Source organism: Passer domesticus, chromosome 2 (genome assembly GCF_036417665.1).
Source record: "Passer domesticus isolate bPasDom1 chromosome 2, bPasDom1.hap1, whole genome shotgun sequence".
Taxonomy (NCBI): domain Eukaryota; kingdom Metazoa; phylum Chordata; class Aves; order Passeriformes; family Passeridae; genus Passer; species Passer domesticus.
The window spans coordinates 16,250,283-16,261,168 of NC_087475.1; the positions used below are offsets into that span (position 1 = coordinate 16,250,283).

At 41.0% G+C, this 10,886-nt stretch overlaps 1 long non-coding RNA gene across 1 annotated transcript; it reads left to right on the top strand.

Moving 5' to 3' along the window:
• Window positions 1-2: 2 nt before the first annotated feature.
• On the top strand, window positions 3-4,378 carry LOC135293411 (uncharacterized). Its single transcript, XR_010355537.1, has 3 exons — window positions 3-231; window positions 432-588; window positions 3,028-4,378. It is a non-coding gene; the product is annotated as an uncharacterized LOC135293411 (long non-coding RNA).
• The last annotated feature ends 6,508 nt before the right edge of the window (window positions 4,379-10,886 follow it).

The following is a 10,886-nucleotide window of genomic DNA, read 5'->3' on the forward strand; positions in this document are numbered from 1 at the left end:
GGGCACCGCCCCCTGCTGGGCGCCGGAGCCAAATGTCACTAAAGGTCATTAAAGGTCATTGAATGGGGAAAGGCCCGAGCCCCTCACGCGGCCGCGCGCGGGCTCCAGGAGGAATTTTGGATCTGCGGAGGAATTTCTTCTCAGAAGAAGCGTGTTTCTGCTCAGAATTCTGAGAAGAATTTCTTCTCAGAAAGCGCGATTGGGCTCTGAAATGGGCTGCCCAGGGGGCTGGTGGGTCACCGTCCCTGCAGGCAATGGTGGTGTCGGGTCACGGCTTGGGCTCGATGGGATCAGAGGTCCTTTCCAGCCTCAGTGACTCTGGGCTCAGGTTTGGGTGTTTAATGTGCTGCTCCGCCAGAGCTGCTCCGTGTGAGTGCGCTCCTGGTTTTTAAATGCACAAAGTGTTGAAAGCTTTCCCTTTAACGTCACAGGCATCCGTCCCTTGGGAAATCCACAGCAAAGTTAAGATTTAACTTCATGCTGCAGAGTCCTCCCACCGTGTGACACCTGCTGATCTCTCCAGCCAACCTCCTTTCTCCTGCCGCTGGCCCCAGGGCAGCCCAGGGTGGGCACAGGGACACGGAACAGGTGCGGCTCATGGGTGGTGTGCTTCTGCCCTGTTCCTGGCCAAACAAACCCAAAAACCAAAAAACAAAAACAAAACAAAACAAACCCCCAAAAAAACCAAACAAAAAAACCCCCAAAACCAAAACCAAAACAAAACCAAAAAAACAACACCAAAACAAAACCAAAACAAAACAAACAAACAAAAAACCACAAAACAACCCCCCAAAACAACAACAAAAACACACCAAAAAAAAAAACCAAACACCAAAAAACCCACAAAAAACACCCCCCCCCCCCAAAAAAAAAAAAAAAGCAAATCAGAAAGTAAATCCTGTTCACCTGTTGGCAGCACAAGTGCTTGTGTCTGCTGAGTCCTGCGGTGCACGAAGCTCAAATGCAGCACAAGTGGTCAATGTTTAAGGCATAATTTCCAGTGAAAATGTGCCTCTCAAACTACACCTCACCTCCATCAGAGAGGACTGAAAGGGCCATCTGTTTCCAAAATACAGCCTCATCTGGATCCCCACTGTACTGTTCACCTTCTTCTTTGGCTTCCCCCCTGTTCCACTAATAAGGACACTCGTGGCTAATGTGATTTTTCCCTCGCTTTGTCTGTAACACAGAGTAAGAGGGGAGGTAGCCATCTCTCATCTCATAAAGATGCTGTGAAGAAGCCTGACTTTTCATGTATTTGATTAGTTCTTGCTCAGAAAAACAAACCCAGAGTTAGTATCAAAAATTAACCAGACTTCCTCCAGCTTCAAGAGCTGGTGACATTGCAGGGCACTGGCAGTGCTCAGCATCCTAGCTCTGTGCTGCTGCCCTGCAGGTTTCTTGGCATATGCTTTGCCTTTAGATAGGCTGGGATGTATAAAAGAAGCAAAATAATGCTACCGATTTTCACATCTAAGAAAAAAGTCTGAAAATATCACTTTTGCAATTGTGAAATCCATCTGGGAGTAGCTGGATAGTGCTGTTTCCAGTGTCCCAAGGGATGAACCAGTTCTTGCTAACACGCTGGTAAAGGCAAGTCTCTACAGGAGCCTCTTGTAGAATCTTTCTTGGCATGAAATTTGAATTTTCCAAGTCAGTTCTACACTACTAAGCAGACTTAGGCTTCCTTCATGAGCCAACAACATCAGCAACAGCAGCTGACCTCCAGGAAAACAAAGGGCAAAGTGAAAATATTGATCAGAGGTCTCAAAAGGAATTTTTCCTAGGGTGCCTTTAGTCTGTAGCACTTCCCTGCTTGGAGAGCAAGTACTTGTCAGTCTCCAGCAGACTTGCTGGAGATGTTGTTCTGAGGCAGGGAGTGGCTCTGCTGCTAAAGACAACATTATCCTGAAGGACTGTGTGTGATTTTCCCTGGGGCTTCTAAGGTGCTGTGGCACCCTCAGCAGTCCCAGGACACTTGTGAATAGTGGAGCCATCTGTCTGGAAGTGTGCAACCTGCATTTTTATCAGTCAGCCTGCACATTCCTGGAGAGATTGCTGATGGATTCATGCACAAGGGCGGTGCTCATGCACACACCAGTTACATCTGTGAGGCTCATGAAGCACGCATAGGACTGTCCTCCTGCCCAACTCAGGTTTGGCACCTGGCTGGGCTGACTTGCTCATGGGAGGATGCTGAGGCTGTCAGACTCTCCTGGAGTGCATGGCAAAACAAGGATTCACCTCCTGCTTCTAATAGTTTTCACATTCTCCAAATGAGGTTCATCAAAAGAATGAAGTGTATTGGCATCTGTATGTAAGACAGGAACCTTCTGGTAAACTCACATGCCAACTTCACCAAGCAACAGTGTGAAATAAAGGTTTCAAGAGATCACTGAACAATTGTTAACTAGGCAATTGCTCCTGATCAAAGGAAAATTATTATTATTATTATTATTATTAAAGAATCCAGACAAGATAATTTCAAGTTCAGTATTGTTACCTGTTCCTTCTCCTAATGAAAGGAAAAAAAAAAAGCAGAGCAATTTTTATAGTTATACAATTATAGACAGATGTTATCAACGCTTCTAAAAGTCATTTGGAATAGTTATTTAGATAGGAAATGATCCATTTTTGTCCTCCCTGGAAATACAGCAAAGCATTGATTTATAGCACCTCTGCCAATTTTTTACTTTTCGTGATATTTTATTAATATTCACTTATTTTCTTTATTAAGAGCTCTTAAAACATCCTGAAATTATTAAATTGTCCCACAGAAAACTAATGCAGAAAGCTAATTCATGAATGAGGTAAACAACGAAGAGAAAAACATAATAAAATCATAAGCAGAGAACGACACTAGAAAATAATTTAATGAAAGATGATTATGCAAGATTTCATAATGGAGTACCTTGCCATGTGTGACTTTAGTATTACATCAAGGGTGTGTTGCGTGGCAGTTGACCAAAACTCATCGTGTTCTATTGTTCTGGGTGTGATCCTAAAATGTTATTTTTCGGGCTGCAGCTGCTGTTACAAATGCCTGCTCTTGTGTTGAAAGCAGAGGGCAGCATCCAGGACTCCCCCATCTCCTGTCTGCATCCAGATGAAAGCAATCCCCACCTCATTCCAGGAGCCAGAAGTTTGCTGCATGGTTTTTCCTCCTCCTGTGCCACCGTAGCTCTAAGTCAGCAGGAGCTGGGGTGGCTGCCAGGGAACAGCTTGTGGCCACATTGCTTCAGCCTCATTTCCTCCTGGGAGGATCCATGCTGTGACACGCTTCCCCAGCTCTCCTGGGTGGCACCATATGGTGGCCCCTTAAATTGTAATCTCTGTTCTTAACGTTCATTTAATTCAAAATGCTTGAAATAAACTGAGGCCTGGTAGCAGCCCTTCTGAGTGGCATTTAGTGGCAGTACAGGGGGACTGTGCTGCGTGCTCGGCGGTGTGAGAACCTCTGTGGTGCATGGTGAACTGGCTCTGTTCATTTTGGAGGACAGCCTGGGGAGGATGGTGCCACAGTCTGATCTGTGCTGGTCACACAGCAGCCTCCAGGGCCCTGTCCTGCCTTCTTCCTGGTGGGAAGCAGTCAATTAACTCCAGGTGAAAGCACACAAGTGGATGAACATATTCAGATGTGAATGACAAGGGACCAGATCCTGAGACTGGGCTGAAGAATTAGGTTATCAAACAGAACAGATGTAGTCTTAGTTCCTTTTCCATATTTAAAATCTAAACCACCAGGTTCACTCCAGATGCATCCTCCCATTCTAAATATGAATAAATACACTATACTCTGTTTTAAACTGGCCAGCAGGAACAATCTTTTCTCTCATTATTCTTTGTTTTATGTTTCCATTTATTTATCTTCTCCCATTTTTCTTCCTGTCCTCCCCACTCTCATTCAATTTACTTATCCAAGCATTTTTTAAATCAGTATTCCTCTCTTCCTTTTCTCAGGTCCACGTTGCTTCTCTGCATTTCTCATTGAAAATGTCTCTATTTTGATCTATGACTCCCATCCCTTCTGACTACTTCCCATTCAGTTCTAGTAGTTTCACCTTTAGACAGCAACACAGATGGGGAATAAAAAACTTAATTGTACTGTCAAAATCCTTCAGATGAGTTGTATCCTTTGGAGACACTGCAGTTTGGAAGAGAGGCAGTTTTCTAGGATCTTCCAGATGTTTTGCTTCTAGTAGGGATAGAAAAATTGATTAAGAAAGTGTATTTTCTGTTCGTCATTCTGATTGCTTTTCTGCATTATTATTTGGGAAACACCAACCTCTTGAAGGAGAAGGATGCCTGTTAACAAAGTTATAATGTCGTTTTTCATGCTCAAATTTTTTTATTTTTTTATGCCTCTGTGCTTCTCATTATGTTAACTTTCTTAGGAAACAGGAACAATTAGTATTACAACATAAGAGAAGCACTGCTGTAGAAAAGGTTCTACCTGTTTACATAGTAAAGTCCATGGGGAAAAAGAGATGCTGCTTTACTCTTCTGTGTAAGCCCAGCTACCGTAGAGTTATTTGAATGTAACATTGATCAGCTTGAAAACTGAGAGCAGATGAAGCCAGACATATTTTCTGTTGTTGCTGGATCTCACTGAGTAGTTATGTTTGAGGCTTTTGCCTCAAACATAACTACTCCTGCCTCAAAATTCTGCATTTTGATATTTTCATGCATGTCTTTCAGGTATTTACAAATGTATAGTTTTATTCAAAACTGAGATCTTAGGCTTTGTGTCTAGAAGGCTCAGGCAAATGCTTTAAAATAAACATTGGTGAAATCCAACTTCATGGAAAGCTGTGTAAAGAAACCAACTGTTTCTTCTTAATCTTTTTTACACAGGCATCCTTCTTCTGCTGTGTTGTATTTCCCAGCTCCTCAGAGATAACATTTCTGTTGATAAAGCTCTATGTAACACCCTCCTTTTCACAGTGCCAGAATATTTTTGACCAACACTCACTTATGGGCCACTTCAGTGCAAATTCTTTCCTGCGGGATTTTTGTCAGCTCCATTTCTCACTGCCTGCCTTTTCTTTGCTGGGTTCTGCTCTCTGCTGCTAGCTGTAAACCACTGGTTTACATTCTGCCTTTCAGACCACAATTTTACAAAAAACTGAGTTATTTGTAACTGCCCCTCTCAGGTTTGTGTCTCTCCCGAACTAAATGGGAGGTGCTTTCGTATCTGTCCTAAAATTACAAGTGAATAGAACAGGCGCGCTTTGCCAGAATTGTGTTGCCAGCAGAACCATAGATAACTCTGCTTTGGTTGTGGCCTTGCTGGTGTTTCAGAGGGTGGGAAGGAGAGCTGTGCAGCAGAAGTGCCGTGGGGCGGCAGTGTAGCCCAGGGATGGAAGTGCATCCACACTTTTCTCCTGGGGTGGAAGCGCCTCTGCACTTTCCCCTGCAGTCAGTACGAGCCATTTCAGCACTGGGCCACTGGGGGCTGCCTCGTTACTTGGAAAAGTAACTTAGGATAACATTAAGGGAACAAACTGAAAATAAACTGGTTACACTAGAATGGGTGTGACCACTTGGTATTGCTTCCCCAGTTGTGTCCGTGGTGTTTATTTCCTTTCCCTGAGCACAAGGAAGGGGATGTCTCAGTACCTGATCTGTTGCTATTGCCCTCGGTACCCTTGCTCCCTCAGGGGAAGGAATGCCTAATTTAGATTTGTCCTTTAATAATTTCGATGTTTTTCTGATTTGAATGAAGCTCATACATCTGAGTGCAATCAAATCTACACTGCACTCATCCCTTCACCAGAGGAACACAGCAGCACTGGTTGAAAAGTTATTTTAACCTCTGCAAAATCCAAGCCAGCACTATGGTATACAGAAAGGGTCCTGTACCACAAAACTTCCACCCTGAGGGATCTGTCATGACCATTCTATACCAAACTCTTACAATATAAAGCCATTTTGCACTAAGCCACATTGATCCTGACAGCCCTTAGTGGATTGTGATTCACCCCTGCCTTCCTCTAGTTTGGGATGATATGATGCTGCCTGCTTTAGCATGTGTGCATCTGGATCCATTTGCAGAAACCCTGCAAATAATTATAGGAGAGAACACTTATGAAAGCAGATCAATCAAATTACAGAATTGAGGACATTCTTTAATTTGGCTTGCTAAGCTTTGATACTAAAATATCCTCTTAGCCCTTTGTGGAGGACTGTGAAATAAGACTTATCTCTCTAATCTCACACTTTCAGAAATTCTTTTCTTCCATATGATTAAGGGTGTTCAAAATTATCTTGAATTATGCAACTAAGACTGCTCTAAATGCATTCAAATAGAGTGGGGAATAGAATTTTAAAAACCCCCAAAACTTCAGAGAGGTGAAGAGCAGTCCCTTCAGCCTGACAACCTTCCATCCAGGTTTTTTCTTTTCTTAAGGAACATTGAAAAATATTTAAATGTAAAGATTTGTTAAGGAAACATGACTAACTTTCACCAGACTGCTGAATCTCTTCTGGTAATCTGCATGAGTAGAATGAACCCTGTATTATTATTTTGATCCTAGGTTTTAAAATTAAGAATAGCTTTGTTAGAGCTCAATTCAGTGTCACCTGGTCCTGAGCATTGCAGGGCAATGGCTACTGGCTACACAGTTTTTTCTAAATGTTATAGGCTCTTCCTTGCAATTTTGTCCTAAAAACTCAGAATATTTTAACTGCATTATTCCTTTACATTCAGATATTAGTTTTTTCTTGCTTTGCTGTCAGTCAGGCAAGTCCTGAACAAGAGGCCACAGGTAGCACTGATCCAAAACCTCTCAGTAGTTTTGAGGAGGCTGTGCTGCCTAAGCAAAATTTGGAGCTGTGTGCTGGGCCAGGAAGGAGTGGGGAGAGCTATGAAACTGTGAGCAGAGCTGTGTGGAGCTGGGTTGGTGGCTGCTGAGGCCTGGGGGGAGATGGGGAGCACAGACTGCAGCCCCAAGGACCTCTCTGGCAGCAGCAGCAACCAGCAGGACTTTCCAGGGATCTTTCCAAGCAAAGTAAGCTGTAGGGCCATCATAATTTTAAAAAATAAAAATAAAAAAATCAAGTCTGTTAGCTGTCTGAGGCAAACTCCAGGTTTGCCCATGGTTCTAGCTGACCCTGCACAGAGATTATTTTTATTCCAGCTGTTTATCTCCTTGATGTGTTTATCTTGCCTGCAAAACCTGGGAGTCTTTTCTCTGGGCCAAGGTGTGCTGCAAACATAGACATGCTTGCAAAAATATTTGCAGAAGAGTAATTCACTGTAAAGGCACAGGAGAGGGAGGAAGAGGGGAATGTCTCTCCAGAAAGCAGCTGGGGGAGGCTAGGAAGGATTGTCTGTGTATCTACCATCTTGATGAGAACAAGATTTATCATCGTGCTTTTCAGATCACTGATCTTCTCCAGACTCAATCAGAATCAATCAGAAGTTTCCTATTGTTTCTGTATGTTTACAGTCAACCCCACTGGGTATTAGCTTTCAAATGTATCGATATGTGCACATTTGCAGTCAAAAATACAAGCCTGTAATACTTAGAAAGACAACAGAAAAATCATTAAAATATCTGAAGATTGTGTATCCTATGTTCAGAGTTTGGAAGCATGATTAACTTCAGATGCACTTAAACAATGAGTAGACATGAAGAAGAGTTCATGTTTGGAACTAAAAAGTGTTCATTAATTTTACAGTCTCTGCCAAATAAGGCAGAATTTATCTACTTTTGTCTGACTACCTTCAACTGCTTTAGAGTCCCATAAACTTCATACAGCAATTATGTATCTTTTTACTGTGTGATACCACCTCTCTTTGCTCTCTTTTAATCATCTGTCTCCTGTTTCATATGACAAGCAGTGTTTTCACAATCCCTCACCAGCTAGAATCCAGTATTATATAGCGGATGCCATAAAACAGCAAATTTTCTTTGCCATTACAAACCTCAATAGCCAAAATTCAAATTATGTTTCTTGAGATGTTTCCTATTGTTTTTGCAGGTGGATGTTTTTTTTTTAATCCTCAAACAAAGATGATATGTCAAGCAAGTCAACTATTTCAATGCATGTATTAGGCAATTAAAACAAACCAGTAAAATTCTGCTAGCCCATTTACCTGAAGCAAGTACATTTTGATGAAGAAGGGCATAGTGTAAGTTGGATGTAGTGGGTACAGATAAGGAAAATTCACATGTTACATTTTTATACTGCTCTTTAACAGTAATTTTCAGCAAGATTCATAGCAATTTGTTTCAGTTTCTTGTGAACTGGGTTCTCTTTTTGCATTAATTTTTCAAACTTTCAGTAGACACCCAGACTGTGTATCTGGTTTCAACAAAGGCTGGAATAGACATTTTTAAGATTGCAGGGTGGCTGGATAGATACCTTTTCCTTGCTTTTTATACACACCTTATATGGTTTTTTCTCCTTCAGAATTTAACTCCTAAAAGATTTTAAGCCATTCTAATTGCAACATATAGTGAGCTATTTAGATATTCAGCTTGATCAATGCTTTAAAGAATGTTGGAAAAAAGGATTGGGTAAGCCCATTTCAGAACCATTATGACTGCACATTGATTTCCAGTACTACTATTTATCCAGAGAGAATTTTAAAAGGGAAACTCAGTGATGGTAGTCATGGGTACTTGTGAGGAACAGGCAGCCATGAAACCAAGGGATGCACAATATTAGAATATTATTTTTACCTTTTTTTCACTTGGACAGCAGAAGATGAGGCCTGGAAAGATGGACAAACAGAATTTGTGAGAGAATATTTCTCAATGGCTGGAAAAGTGTTTGAGACAAGTGACCCAGCTGGCTGACCCAAAGTGGTATGAATGTTGTAGATTTCCAGAGTGGATTTTTTTATAGCTCTTCTAGGAGAAGTTTAGTGGAAGGAACAGATCAAAAATAGAAGCAAATGAAATTTGAGCCAGTATGAGTTTTCCTGTTATTTTTCCAAACTTTTTTGACCACGTACATTCAGCTAAAGAACTCCCTCATTTGCCCTGCACACTTCTTTCCACTTCCTCCTCAGCAGAGGAAAGGACAGAGCTTGAAATATAAAATGGTGGTGCTTCAGGCAGCTGTATTCAACTGATTTTTTTTTCTGATTTGCCTTAATATGGTGTGGATTTTAGTAATTAGATTATGCAATTGGCCTACCCATAACTGAATTATTTATAAAGTCTTATGTAGTCTGAAGCCTTTTGTTAGCTATATGTTAAAGAATGTTCAAAAGCATAAATGGAAGGAAATGGAATAAAATACTTAACAAATTGCTTCTGGATTGACTTTTCCTGGACAGTAGATAGGAATAATTTCTTCATTTCTCTCAGTGCATGTAGCTTGGACTCAGCCATGCTTCTGTTGAAGGTTGCCCATGCCAGCAAAAGATGTATCACTAGGAAAACCAAAACATTTTGCAGGGAACAGTATGCCTTGGGTCAAATGAAATGTTTGTCATTAAAGGTAGCATCTTGCCCTCATAAGAGTAATTCATTTTCTTGTTAATATAGTAGAATTAATGTAAGTCCCACAATAACACTGAAATAAGCACTTGAGCTATTTTTACTGGGCACTTGAGCTATTGTAGTATTTTATATTTAAGAAATTATTTTATTTTAATAAAATATTGGCCCCATGAAAATCAGAATGAGACAATGTCATCTTCTGAGTCTCACGGATACTTAGATCAGGGCTTCTTAACAGTACAGTGGACAGATGCCAGTTTTGGGCATATCTGTGTCCATTTGTGCTGCCCTCTCAATTTGGATGGAATTATTGCTGATCAAAGAAAGGGCCCAAGCATTTACAACCACAGCAGAAGAAATTTGAACCATCAGAGGCTAAGTAAAATCATCCCACAGGCTGCCAGCTGCTTTCTCTGATCTAGACTGTTACTCTGATACTATTTCTTCCCAGAACACATTTCTGCAAGGCTGTTATTCCTTCCATAGCTGGAAAACTGCTGTAACTGAGTGGAAGAGGAAAGATTCCTGTTAACCAGACTATCATTCAGCATTAGGAAAGTTGCAGTTAATTGTAACCCTTGTAGCACCAGATCACCAATATTAGAATATAATGAGTCTCAAGGACCTCAACACGAGAGTTTCTGGCAATACTTCTATGTAGGCCATTGTTTCAAGGACATTAATTCTGAAAACAATCCTCTTTTTGCATGCACAAAGCTGCATTCTTATCTGTGGGATGTTTATATGCATAAAAAAGCTGTGGATCTGTCAGCCTGTCATGAAGGCTTCTTGAAAAATATCTAGGCAGCGAGTTGATTAGGTTCTTAATTAATTTGAACATGTAATGTTGTCAAACTGAAATTTGACATAATTAAAAGCAATATTAGAAGTGACCGTGCATGTTTTGGAAGGCCATAATCATAATATTGGTGCAAACAGCCCTGCTGCAATTCAGGCCATAATGATGCTAATTTGACCTGTTCTAGGAGAAATGAGTACCTGGGGAAGTACAAGCCAGCATACCCAAATCCACTTATTTCAGAGAGTGGGGAGGAACTCAGATCCTAATGAAAATTGATTTTTTGGATGATCTTTGTTTTAGTGGTTTCACATCTGTCAAATTGCATTCAGGGGAATGCTTTTGGACTTTTCCTGGTGGGAGTAAGTGTTTTGAAATTTTATGCAGGTAGTGCTGGCATGTCTTGATTTATATTGTTCCTTCAAATGGAAATCCATTAAGAATAACTTAGAAAATCCATATTTTGAATAGATTTTTAAAAAGGTCTTCTGTCACTGAAAAGCAGCATCATGCAGAGCTACTGAGCTAGAGTTATACTGAGTTGTCTACATACCAGAAGAAATTCAGATGTGATTAAATGGTTCTGTCTTGCTTGTTTGAGTTAGCCTAGGCATTTTTGAATAGCAGCT